The 13,711-nt window shown below is 34.2% G+C and overlaps 1 long non-coding RNA gene across 1 annotated transcript; it reads right to left on the bottom strand.

Annotated features, from left to right (window-relative positions):
* Nucleotides 1-1,103: 1,103 nt before the first annotated feature.
* Nucleotides 1,104-5,321, bottom strand: LOC139125281 (uncharacterized). Its single transcript, XR_011550184.1, has 3 exons — nt 5,192-5,321; nt 1,469-1,621; nt 1,104-1,168 (listed from the first exon to the last, which is right to left on the bottom strand). It is a non-coding gene; the product is annotated as an uncharacterized lncRNA (long non-coding RNA).
* Between the last annotated feature and the right edge of the window lie 8,390 nt (nt 5,322-13,711).

Below are 13,711 nucleotides of genomic sequence, written 5' to 3'. Positions count from 1 at the left end.
TATGCCTGTATCAACTAACTCAAGTATGTCTGTAGGATGATAAACCAAATGATCTCTTTAACGACCCGATTAACATAAATATGGGCAACAGAAATACTTTGTGTACAAATTGGACATTGCCGATGTAACTGACTGATTTTTATCCTTAATCTAAACAATATCCTCGTACTGCACAGGTGGCGCATTTATTCAAGGCAACAGTTTTATGAAAACAATACATTTTTTATGTTCAGTGAATGATATCAACCATGCGCTTGTTTTGAGTATTTTTGTTTAGGTTGAATTATCTTGTAAATGTGTAGAATGACCAACGTCACTGCAACTGTTAACTAACACTGACAAATAGTAAAGATGCATTTTCCTAATTTTTTTTTTTCGAATTTCTCGACGGCGTGACATCATAAATCATACTGGCGCTTGCAGACTGCATTGATAAGAAAAGACATCACTGCACGCATGTCAATGAAACAAAATGCGATACCAGTACTTTTTAGGTTGTAAAAAGTCATTGATGGTTGTGACGTTTGCGATGCAGCAGATATACCTTTGGACAGTACGTCCTCAGACACGAGTGTGAAGTATGTCATGTGTTTTACGCCTCTTTTCTTTTAGCGTTAAAGTTTAGGATTATATGGTAAAAAAGACAGTAAATCTAAGTATATGATACAGTCTTATCATAAGTAAATTGCTGTGCGTGATGAAAATCAGTGTTTGTTTTTATTTTCCAATAAATTTTAGTGTTAAGTTATAAGTTAGCACTCGCCTTGAGCCAAATTCCGGCTTTCATTTGCCGAAACGTAGACATTGTCTAGGTCAGAGATCGCCCCTGACAGCTTCAAGAGCCCTTCGATGACCTTTAATATAAACAAGGGTTAAACAATGTCAGTATTGATATTATTGTGTTCATGCATCCGTAATCAGCAAAATTTCTAAATAATTAAAACATCATGTCTGATAATACATGCGCGACTTTTACAATGTGAACTCTTGTGAGTTTTGGTTTTACTTAAGCTAGCTCGTGAATTATGTAGACATCTCTTGGGAAATAAAGTTAATGAGTTGTCAGTTGTAAAAACATAATAAACGTTATAAGTGTATTTGCAAACCTCTGATATAGAGATATTAGTCCTGGTTCCATTCACGTCATCAAATAATTTTTTCGGGATATCTTCATTCAAGTTGCAGAAAAACAGAAAAAGTACAACCGATCATTAGGTAAACCATGTAATATCAAGTGAATAAATGACTGAAAGCAGAAAAGTAAAACGAGCTGAGTTTTATTGGAATGTCAACCATTTATGCGATAAACTGCGAGTGTTATTATGTTACTCCTTAATTTTCTGTGGCTATTTTCATGGTTTTAGTCGACAAATGATTTCATTGCGTTGGACAAACGTGTTTGAAAGTTTCTGGAACAAAGAAAATCTAGAAATTGTCGGACTGTGTATGAGGAATGTGAAATGCTTACCCTTTCGTGGATAGAAACACCACGGTGTTTCAGGAATACTTGTTTGTGAGGAAAAACAACACATTTTATTGCGGCAATCATCGGGCGAAATATGTGGCCACCCACACTCAACTCGGTTGGACTCCTCCAGGAAGTTCCTGCACGCTGGATTTTCTTCATTGAATTCGACAAGAAACAAAGGACAACATTTTACCAAAGCGGCGAGTAAAGAAGATGAAGATGGATCGGACATATATATATATATATATATATATATATATATATATATATATATATATATATATATATATATATATATATATATATATATATATATATATATATATATATATATATATATATATATATATATATATATATATATATATATATATACACACAAAATGTATACAATGTGCCCTCCCGCTTATCACCATAATGGCTTTATGGCAACCTCTGAACTTGGGCACAGAGAGTACTGATATATATATATATATATATATATATATATATATATATATATATATATATATATATATATATATATATATATATATATATATATATATATATATATATATATATATATTTCTTAAATTTAATCTTCCGCATCTTTCCTGTGTCTGAATTGAAACTTCTTTTTATCTCCCTTTCGATGTTCTTGCATTAAGATAGACAAAAAACAGCGTGTATTTTTATTGATCTTCTCAAATTTTGGGTTAAATTTAGGAACAGTGCGTGTGCGTGCCTTTTTTAAAGAATTACTTATTAGCAAATGAAATGTTTGTTTTCATAACTACCCATGCGTATTAAATGATCAGATCTATGTATATGATGTCAGTAATAATTAAAAAACCCAGGCCTTACATTCTAGTTACGATAGTGTTCATGTATAGACAAAATGTATTACTGAACACATACAAAATACCATGTGATAAGCTATTCATCTGTTATGCATTTCTAAAAGGCTAATTACTGCCCCAAAGGGTGTCTTCGTTGAAAGATTAAATTGTTTTACGGCCGCCTATATTAAGCTTGTTAAATAATTTTATCTTGATATTATTGCAGAATGACGGAAATAAAGATTCACTTTAGCGAGCGACGACATAAAATGTAGAGTGGAATTTCCCAACAACCAAATCTACATTTTAGGTTTGGAACAGAGCCTACGTGGTGTAAATGTTATTTAATTCAGTTGATGGTTTCGTGAAGTTCGATAAAACAGGAAATGCATTAAACTGTGGTTTTCAAAGTACACCATTGCAAATGTGATAAGGTCGATCACTTTCCGAATGACTCTCTCATTTGCCAAAAACTTTTTATTATCGCTATGATGATTATATCCCTTCTTGGGCACCAAAAGCGTTAGTTATGTAAATGTGAACTTAGCGGCGTGCACAATGGCTGACACAATTGTACCTCCGAATATGCGAGAGAGTTGTTGGTGCTAGCATGTGCATTTCGATGTTTGTAACGTTGGACCCAAGTGGAGTGGTGCTGAAAATAGCAAAAAAGTTATTTTGGTAATTGTTAGGTAGGTCATTCTCCTCCATGACCTTAAGTTTAATTATTTCAGTTTAGAACGTTCTAGAAGGTCATGTTTAGTACAATTGAAGATATTTTTCGAACAGTAATTAGCGTAACAATAGAAATTCTAGAATGTTCCAATGTTGTCTTGATTATGCTCCTTTTTGTATGAATACGAGACGCTACAGATTGTCAAGAAGACTTTCTGTATCACTTCATTGTTTACTTTAAGACTTGTGGGACTTTCAAAACCTTCACTCTCACTGTGAACTCTGCACGATTTGAATGAAACGCAAGCCTGCCAGCCAAAAGATTTCCTCACACATCAGTGCTCCAGTCTACACTCAAATTTCTTAAGACTAATTTAGAAGTTCTGAGCCGTCCCAGCTCAGGTAGGTAAATTTAACTCTGCGTTACAATTTTTATTTAATTTAATATACAAATAAATTTAGTTTTAATAAATTTATTTTAACGACAATTTCTGACTTCACCGTTTTTTTTCTGTCATAACACTATCGAACAAGTTTTTATAGTTGACGATGATGTCTACATGTTTGGAAGATGTTATATTGGTCATTATTTACATAAGTGGAGGTAATTTTTATTTCTCGGCACTATTACCTAAATTTAAACACCCTTTGTTGATGACCATCCTGATTTTCACGAAATTATTTTCATGCAAAAAAATGCACGGTTTCAAATCTCATGTACCTTCTATGTCATCTTGAATTTCAAGCTAGATACCCTTCTTCATGTAAAATGATCTAGATCAAACGTGAAAATCGGAACATTGTATTCACTGCGTTACTTTGATACTAACAGGAGAAGCTTTACGTTTTTTTACGAGTTTGTTTTCCATACAAAAAGATATAAACCAAGGTCAATTTAATTTCTATATTATCGAACATCAGTCGTGTACTAAGGGTTCTCTATATCTTCACCGGAGACATCGCCATCAAACCGACCTTGCTAGCTTTGGCTACAAGATGTCTAAAGTCTGGGAAATCTATAAACGATTCTGCAATCAGAAATCGGGGCATTTCAAATAATTACTGTCTAAAAGATATGTAGTTTGGATGTCGGTTGAATGTTTTAAAACTTAACGCGAGTTAGAGTGATCATTACCATACGCAAAGCGTGCTGACGTAAATGATCTAATCGTAAGGGTTGAGAAACGCGTAACTTCGTGTTCAAGGGGTATTCGATCTAAACAAATGTATCTCTTGGAAAGTTACACTACACCTGACGACGCAGTATATATTTAGTCATTTACCAGTGTGTTGGTTTCAGAGGGACTGTGAGAGGGGCGATGAAATAAAACTAAAGAGGAGGTTGCAGTCTGGTCGAAGTGAAAGAGTTCAAGCAAGAGAAAACGACACGACTGTCGTAAACAATTTTGAACAGGCGCAGGAAACAGCAGGCAGGCAAGCGCAGGTTAAGTTTATCTATTACACAGGACTTAATATGGAATTGATCGACCATCACCACCTCATTTCTTCAGACTAAATTTCGTGAATTTCCCATATTAAAATGGAACATATTTCGTTATGACTATTTGACTATTCATGCGCATTACAATTGTCAAACTCAGCAGAATTTAATGTCTGCAATAATAAAGCAACTCAATAATAGTTACCATGGTTATCTTGTTTACACAAAAAACATTGACATAAAAACGTGGAATACCTGTTATTATCATTCGTGATGAATTTGTAACTTGCTTGTTTGCAATTATTTTCAGAAAAAGGGACAAAGTTGAGCGTTAAGGGTTTTCCATAGTAACCGTTATTTCCGCTACTAAAGTATCCGCCATTACATATAATTGCTAATTTAGAAAACTGGAAAGTATGATTAGAAAGTGATCCCAGTGGGCCACAATATTTAACAGAGGGGATATTTCCGAACGGAGAATCTACTTTCTTGTTAATGATACAGAGCATAAGTAGTGACAATATGGCTGAATACTTTAGTCAAATTATTTTGAAAAGGTTTTCAAAATCTTGTTTTAAAAATACACAACTTGGAAGATTTTGCCAAGATGCATACTCAAGAAAGAAGATGTTGATATCAACTTATTTTTATGGTGAGTAGGTATCCGGTCTTTTAAAGTTTCATATCAGATCGATGCGCTATCGAATTCATTTAGATGTGTTTCTGTGATGTGGTCACGAATATCATTGTAGTGTGAAGTAAATCCACAGTATAAATGTCCATTACCTTCGTTTTGACTAAGCCGTACATAGTGCATTAAGACCAACCATAGTAGATGTACTATTTTGCGTCCATATGGTCCTCTTCCTTTAGCCATTATCTCCGGCGTGTCGCACTACGCATCGGACGAAGCGAACAGGCGTTCTGACTCGCGAACACTGAAGCGTTCGACCATAAAGTAATAAGGAAATATCATATTATTAAAATTAATTGTTTTTTCGTTCTTTCGACCGTAAATGAAAATATAAAGTATGACGAAGAGTTTGTTTTTGTTCGGTTCGTTTAACCAGGGAAATAATAACACAATATTGCGTTGGTTCATTTGCTTTGCGAAAGTGTTGCAATGATGAAGTTGCAGTATTGTCCATGCTATCGGTTTATGATAAATTAACGGGGGTTAATCGTTCGATCAAAAGGAATACTCTACTTGTTTACGTTCATGTTTAAAAAAACATCCGTATTGTATATAATTAATCCATTAACAAAAAATAAGAGTTTGTGGAGTTGAACAAAATATTTTGTAAAATGTTTGCGGAAGAGAAGGCTGATAGATTGTCCCTGTACTATTTCATTACAGAATGATGTAAAGTGTTTCCCCAGTGGCTTCACCTCTTTCAAGGGATTATACTTCAATAATATAATAGACACTTTGACAGTGAACATCAATCTTGCCATCTTTTGTTTTTTGAAATGTGTATTTACATGTGTCGGTTTGGAAACTTACCGTTTACAGTACATTAAAGATTTTCACTCTACACAGTGACGGTTTCATCGGGAGGCCAGGATGTTGCTGAGCATCAATCATTGATGAATGTGGCGAACAGTGAGATATAACCCCTCTACTAAATCTGAATTTCTGTTGATTCCTATCAAAATATTAACTTTGTCTTTTTTAACTGACAATTCGGATAAAGCGCGTTACTTGACTTTGCAGAATGGGTGTCCCATTCATTCATATGTATCTTTTTTTTATCAAAAGGACTGCTCCAAGGTTAGGTTGCAATGTTTATCATCATGTATATTCAGGGTATTGAACGTTATGGCTCTGTGTTTTCTGTTTGTGTGAGATATGAAGACTGAGATTGTGACCTGACACTGTCCTGTCCTATTTGAAACTTGTCGATAAAATTAGCGTTTGTTTCACAGAGGGAACGTCACCTCTAGGCATACTGAGAGCTGTGACTGAAGCGCTGGTTTCAAGATTGACAAACCGCAACTAAATGGAACGTTCACCTCCTTTCTCTAACACTTTAAACGAGCGTCAATTAATGGCCTGCTTTTTGTAATCTTTGACCTTCCATTGACGTAATCTCATCGCACTTAGTTTGATCCCCCATATAAACATCATGCAGCTTATAGCTGCAGCAGCTTTACAGATGAATGCAACGCAACGATCTGCAGTTGCGAAGAGAACGAAATGGACAAGCCGTAAACAAAATAAAAGAAAATAGCTGACACGCGTACGGTTAAAGGTAAATGTAAACTATGATGTTAACAAAGGGTCAAACATATAATCATGCACAACTGTTGTCTTAGGAGCAATTCATCATGTACAGGGGTATAGGTAGAAGGCAGAACATCAAGTTCTTTTCATTTTGAGTAAAAGGGGATGTCTTTGAGATACCCTATTAATATCTTTAAAGTTATCAGATATAGATGTCCTCATTCCATTTATGTCCTGCCGGGCTACTAATTCTGTGATTAAGATTAAATAATTCTTATTTACTGAACTATAAGACAGTCGGATTGAACTTCTGTCAATGCTGAAATTGAATGAACGCAAACATTTCCGACACTAATTGCATAACATCTAAAACAAGGGACACTGTCAAAGTAATATGCAAACATATTTTATTTTTAACAGAAAAAAACAAAGTCAGATTAATAGTTTGATATTGTGTTATCCCTACATATATGATTTTCAGCGTGTGATTCATTGATTTATTTTATTCTAATTCAAAATCATAAGCAATGGTACGTGCCTACTTAACAAAGAAGTCGATCATAAGACCAGCATTGACTAACATTCATCACCATGCAAAAATAAATAAACTTTTGCTGCGTGGCAGTAAACTATGTTTTCAAGTCTTATTTCCGACATCCTTGTTAAGCGTTGATATTACCCGAAAGCCCCTTAAGCTGTACCTTTTCCTGTTTTTCCCAGTTCATTCTATCCTCCCGCGAAATACTTGCTTACCCAATCGTAGGCGATGCTTAGTTTAGCCGTCAATACATCGCACAACACCTTTAATATCTCATATTACAGTTGACGAATAGATTCACTAATTTCAGTACATCGACAATGACAGTGCGCATTGTCCACAATGTATGATGTTTGCAAAGTTTACACTCTGTTGTATTTTGACACATTTCTAAGGCAAAGAAAAACATACTAATTGATTTTCTTGAATTAAAACGATGGCATTACTATAATGAACATTTTTAGCGTCTTTGTATTTTTCGTAGATTTATTGATCTGTCAGATCACTCAGAACTATAGTGTTATATGTATACCCGTAATATTTAATATCGGAATTTAAAAATGAACAAATGAGCAAAATGTTAAAATTAATACGAGGCCTCAAAGCGTATACGACTTTGCCTCTCTGAGTTTGGATATTCAATAGATACGAATGCAGAAAAACTCAGAAGAGATGGCGCATGTCTTCGTGATTGAAATGTGCTTTTATTGCATATAATCGATAAATCGGTGATATTAATGTAATTATAGACGTGTAACACTCATATGAGACAAATTTACCAGTACCATGAATCATTTAAAGTCACAAAAGCTGATTTGCTATAAGATTAAATTAATAAAGCATTCTGGTGATGGTTCCTTCTGTAGGTTGGTTATCATTTCTACTAGTTAATCAAGTAAAACATATTCCCTGTTGGATTCGTGTGAACGGCACTTTCTAATTTCTGCAATATATATCTAGAAGCTGTGTCTCGAGTGCAAAAAGTTTCAGTTTGTAATAAATTGCAAATGGATATTTACATATGTAGAGTGCCTTTGTTTCAGCATACTGTATCTCATATGCAAATGCTAAAAGTGTGTCTTATGATTTCTATTTGAAATGTTTTCGAATTTTGTACAGATAACGTTATGTTTACTCAGTTTTGTATGTGTTTGACTGTTTACATTAATCGTACGGTCGTTTTCCTTACTCTTTTATTTTGTGCAGAGCGAATTTCATCTCAAATAAATCGACCAATCAATCTTCATGAATGAGTATATACGATGTATGCACTCATCAATAAAAATCAAAATGAATATATATAATTTATATATATATTTTTTTAAATATATCACACATATAAGATATATAACATTTAATTTCAACCTTTCATATAAATCATTGATTGCTGATTAGTAAGCAAATTGTCATTCCTCCTTGAAATGCAGTTACTCCGTATCACTTCTTGTAATGAATGTAGTCAGATGATTGCAGAGGCACACTGTGGAGGTCATGTTGGACTCTTGTGATACCTAGGTATGCAAACAAAAATAAATAGATAAACAAACACGCAAACAAATAAGCAGGTTTGATGGCATGCAATGTTCATGTTTTTGATTCATAATCAATATCGCCTATTTCATTGCATTTGAGGAAATATTTCATATACTTGTCATGGCCTTAGGATTTAAACATATTCTGTTGACAAAATGTGATCCAAGTTTCGTTATTATGATATGTCAAGATATAATGCACAAACTATAATAAAATTGTACTGTTCCAGTTGGAAAAAATATGTTAAAATGAAGTATGAATTCCGGCAATTATAGAAAAATGATTGGGTAAAATGAATGTTGGCACTTTTCACTTTCAAAGCAAGACTTTTTTTTTTGCACATTAGTTATTGGTATAATAGACTGGAAAATAAAGTACTCATTCTGTGAGAAATTAAACAAAGCTTAGGAGCAACCTTGAATGTTCGGTTTCCGTTTTACAGTTTGCACATATTTTCTATAAAATCACATGGCTATTATAATCATTTTAAAGAAACTAATCGTATTATTGTCATATACGAATTAAATAACTACCTTTACGAACCAACAAATTGCTCAATGTTGAAATTGTTCTCAGTGCGACTTGATGTATTTACCTTGCAGCCGTCAGTGTTCCAGATGCCGGACGCTTCGTGCAGATAGCCACACATAATACACTTGACAGTCACACAGAAATTGAGCTCATGTTCTAAGTTAAGAAATGAAAACATGATATAGTAACGCGTGGTCGAGTCGACCGATGTTTGTCATATGAGAATTCGAACAAAAGTAAACAAGCTTACGAATTTTTGCTCACGTGTATATGTTGCAGCGATGTCTGTTTGTCTGTCCGTCTGTCCGTCTGTGTGTGTGTGTGTGTGTGTGTGTGTGTGTGTGGTGTGTGTGTCTGTCTGTTGGTCCGATGTCTAAAAAACCGCTTATCAGATCAGAATCAAATCTGGTAAATATATTCAGTTAGCAAATGGCAAGAACTGATTAGTTCTTGGTGGGTGTGGCTTGCATACTTTTTGCTCATTTGCATAATTAATGATTTTAGAAAAAACGGATCTACATTAAAAACGACTACACACAATTTGATAAGATTTACTGCAAACGTTGATCACACCAAGATATATCAGCAGTGGGAACCATTAAGTGGTGACATGAAAGATAAATGCTAATTTGCATTTTTAAAGAACTTTTCTAACTAGGGATACATGTCTGATTTGACTCGATCAAAATTAACCAAACTTGGTATGTATATTAAAGATACTATGATTTAACATAAATGAAAGTCGTTAAGCGTTTTAACTACAGCCAATTCCTAATTTGCATATTTCATGAACTTTGTTAATTAGGGATATGTATTTGAAATGACTGGACCAAAGTTGATGAAACTTGCTACATGTATTGAAGCCACTATGATACAACATTTTTGAAAGTCATTAAGCATTTTTACTTCAGCCAATTCCGAATTTGCATATTTAATGTACTTTCTCAATTAGGGATATATATCTGAATTAACTTGATTGTAGTTGTCGAAACTTGCTATATACATCAAAGATACTGTGATATAACATTATTGAAAGTCAAAAGACATTTTACTTCAGTAAAAACCTAATTTGAATATTAAATGAATTTTCATAATTAGGGATATTTATCCGAATTGAGTTAATCAAAATTGATGAAACTTGCTATGTACATTAAAGACACTATAATACAATATTATTGAAAGTCATTTAGCATTTTCTCTTCAGCCAATTCCTAATTTGCGTATTTAATGATCTTTCCTAATTAGAGATATATATCTGAATTGACTTTACCAAAGTTGACAAAATTTGCTACACATATTGCAGATACAACATTATTGACAATCATTAAGCATTTTTACTTAAGCCAATTCCTAATTTACATATTTAATGAACTTTGCTTATTAGGGATATATCGGGATTTACTTGATCAAAGTTGGCAAAACATGCTATGTACATTGATGATTATACCAGGTACTAGGTAAAAACAATATCGAAAGTCATTTCACATTTTCATGTCAGCTAATTTATTATTTGCATATCTAATGAGCTTTCACAGCTCAGCATATATGGCTTGAAGGATTTGGCCAACGGTAATTACACTTGCTATATATAGTGGTGATACAATAAGAGCAGTCAAATAACTTTAATATTTTTATTTCAGCTAATTACATATTTGAATACTTCATGACTTTTCAGAATTAATCGGCGGTGATTATTGTTCATTATGTTGATCATAATAATTTCAATGAAGTCACAAACATGTGGCAAAGGTTCAAATTTACACATAACTTCAATATATAGTGGAACACGTGAGCATTTTCAGTTCATATCTGGTAACTGTATGCCATACAAGCGCGATGTAGAATTGATCGTGGTCGAATCTAGAATGGCGGGAACGTGGCCTTGAACAATAGATATGCAAGTGGGTGATGACTTATAGGTTATGACGCAAGAAATTGGATAGCAATGAATGAGGTAAGGAAACAGGCATGGATTGTGTTACGTCAAGGGTAAACATAGTGAGTGATGAGCTTAAACAATGTGTGTGATCTGCATTGATCACTAGATGCTTTGGTCTCCTTGCCTATTTCCCGCGTTAACAATGATTATAGCAAAGCCATAATCACCTATTAGTGCTTGTTGTGTCAGTGAAATAGAGATTTATGTTCTCCTCCAAAGATCATGCCACAAAGACTTGAATTCAATTATTCTAACAGTCTGCATATGTGTGTCTTCACATTTATTGTATAGGACTGAATTTTAGTCGAGAGAAAAATAATTTGCTTGTAAATAATAACAAACCTTACTGATATACACGCTGTCCTTCAAAATACATTTCACCATGTGTGTTCTTTTTTATTCACCTCTATCCCCATCAATCGTTTGAGCTTAATCTTCTTTGCATAAAACCAGGTCTTCATTTTCTCTCATCAGTAGTACAATTCCGCCAGCAGCATATTTAAATTTATTTTCCAAATATTTTTTGTTCTTTTACTTGAAGTATCTTATTCTATTTTGTAAAAATGTCAAAATGCGCTGTGTTCAACTTTTCAACACAACCTGTATGTGCGTAATATTTTACTGCCGCTAGAGAAATTTTCACCGGTGAAGGAATTCTTTTGTCAATGATAACTTAAAGAGACTATTGCATATTTTAACTTACTTTGTGGTACTGTAAAGGTGAGTTTATATCCCCCAGTCACCAATATGTAGTATTCAGGAATGAAAATAGCTGAATGAACACCGTCAAACTGGACATCAAGAGAAAACTGGTGGGCATGGTATTCGGTGAAATTATCGCCCAAGACTTTGAAGATGTGCATAGTTACATTTCCGTAAAGTGGATCTGAGCTGTCCAACGAGATAACTACCGCATGGAACAGCAGTGATATCTATGAAAAAAGGTTTGATGCTCCGTGATTTCAAATATAATGTCAGAAATTAAAATTTAAGGTACTACATGGCATGCAAGTACTGAAATTGCGATTTTCCTAGACCAGGAGCAGGTTCTTGACAAATATTTGCTTATCCTGCGGCGTATCAGCATGGTTGTCATGTTTTCTGTGCAAAATTATCGATTAAGTGTCGTGAGTGACGCAGTGCGAATGACGCAATGTTTGATGCTACACAAGAAACAGTATAATCCCTTTCGAAGCGTATTGTGAATGAACGGAAAATAAAATTGGAGACACTGTTTTAGTCAGGTACGCAAATAAATATGATATCAAAAGTATGTAAACAGGCTTCCTCTTTAACTGCGAGACGGTTCCACAGAGGTAAACATCACGCGCGGCATTTGCGTCACCAAACTTATTACACAGAAAGCACATCCAAGTTTAAGTAAATTGTTCCTCTTCACACCACCTAACACTATACGTCAGAAGTAGCTCAGGACGGTCTACTCTTTGTTCAATATGGTTATACGATAACTCGGTCCTTTGCATTAAAATCCCATCGAGTCAGCTATTTTGACAGTTAATCTATATATCTTTTCCAAAAAGTCGATACCATTAATGTCTGCAATATTGTACCTACTTCGTTTTCTTGTAACTTGGAAGTATAGTTCGGGAACCTCTGGTGATGCTTACCGACGTGCATAGCTGTACGCTCGTACAAAATCACAACCACTCACTCTCTCTCCCCCCCCCTCTCTCTCTCTCTCTCTCTCTCTCTCTCTCTCTCTCTCTCTCTCTCTCTCTCTCTCTGTTTCTTACGTTAAATCCAAATCCAAAGTATGTAACATTCTCGTCTTCATGATAAACACCGCCAATGGACATATCGGAGTCAGCTTTAGGAGGATCACTGGCAAATGAAATGATGATGTCTTCTGTCATGTCTTTCGCTGGGTTTAAAATATACAAGGATTGTCAATAATTCCACTATTCATAAAACGTCATTTATTGAATATTGGCAGTTACTCATTTGAAGATTTCCTTATCATAACAATGAACTAGCGTAAACCCTAGTAATGAACTTTTACACTCAATTGTTTGGGATTCCATTATTATGATGTGGCTGTAAGGAAATAGTTTACCGAGTAACTGCCAATATTTAATGATTGACGTTATGAATAGTACACGCAGTATAATATGTATTCAACCTACAGTGTAACTCATCAAGAAGAAAGAAGAAACACTTGGCATTGACATTGCAAAATGTACTGATTTGTTTATATTTCTCTGCCTGACGTGTGTGGTTGACCCTGGTGTATTGTGTAACTTAGAGCATGTAGCTGATTAAATATAAACAAGACTATATCAAGCTCTGCAGTGTCAATGTTGTAAAATCGCTGATACTCGTCGATTGAAACAAACTCTTGGCCAATTGCTGTTGGCAGCTTGAAAGATTTTGATTGTAACATGACATTAGATTGAACATTTACACTGTTTTCGCTGCCTTTTAAGTATAATGAATTTTACTTATTTTAAAACGCTTAATATGACGATATAAAAGCTTCTTTTATTTTAAATCAGTCAGTGTGCAATGATATTGTTGGAAAGT

The sequence above is a fragment of the Ptychodera flava genome, chromosome 3 (genome assembly GCF_041260155.1).
Source record: "Ptychodera flava strain L36383 chromosome 3, AS_Pfla_20210202, whole genome shotgun sequence".
In the NCBI taxonomy this organism is placed as follows: Eukaryota; Metazoa; Hemichordata; class Enteropneusta; family Ptychoderidae; genus Ptychodera; species Ptychodera flava.
Note: the sequence above shows the minus strand (reverse complement) of the source record. Positions and strands in the feature narration are given on the sequence as shown.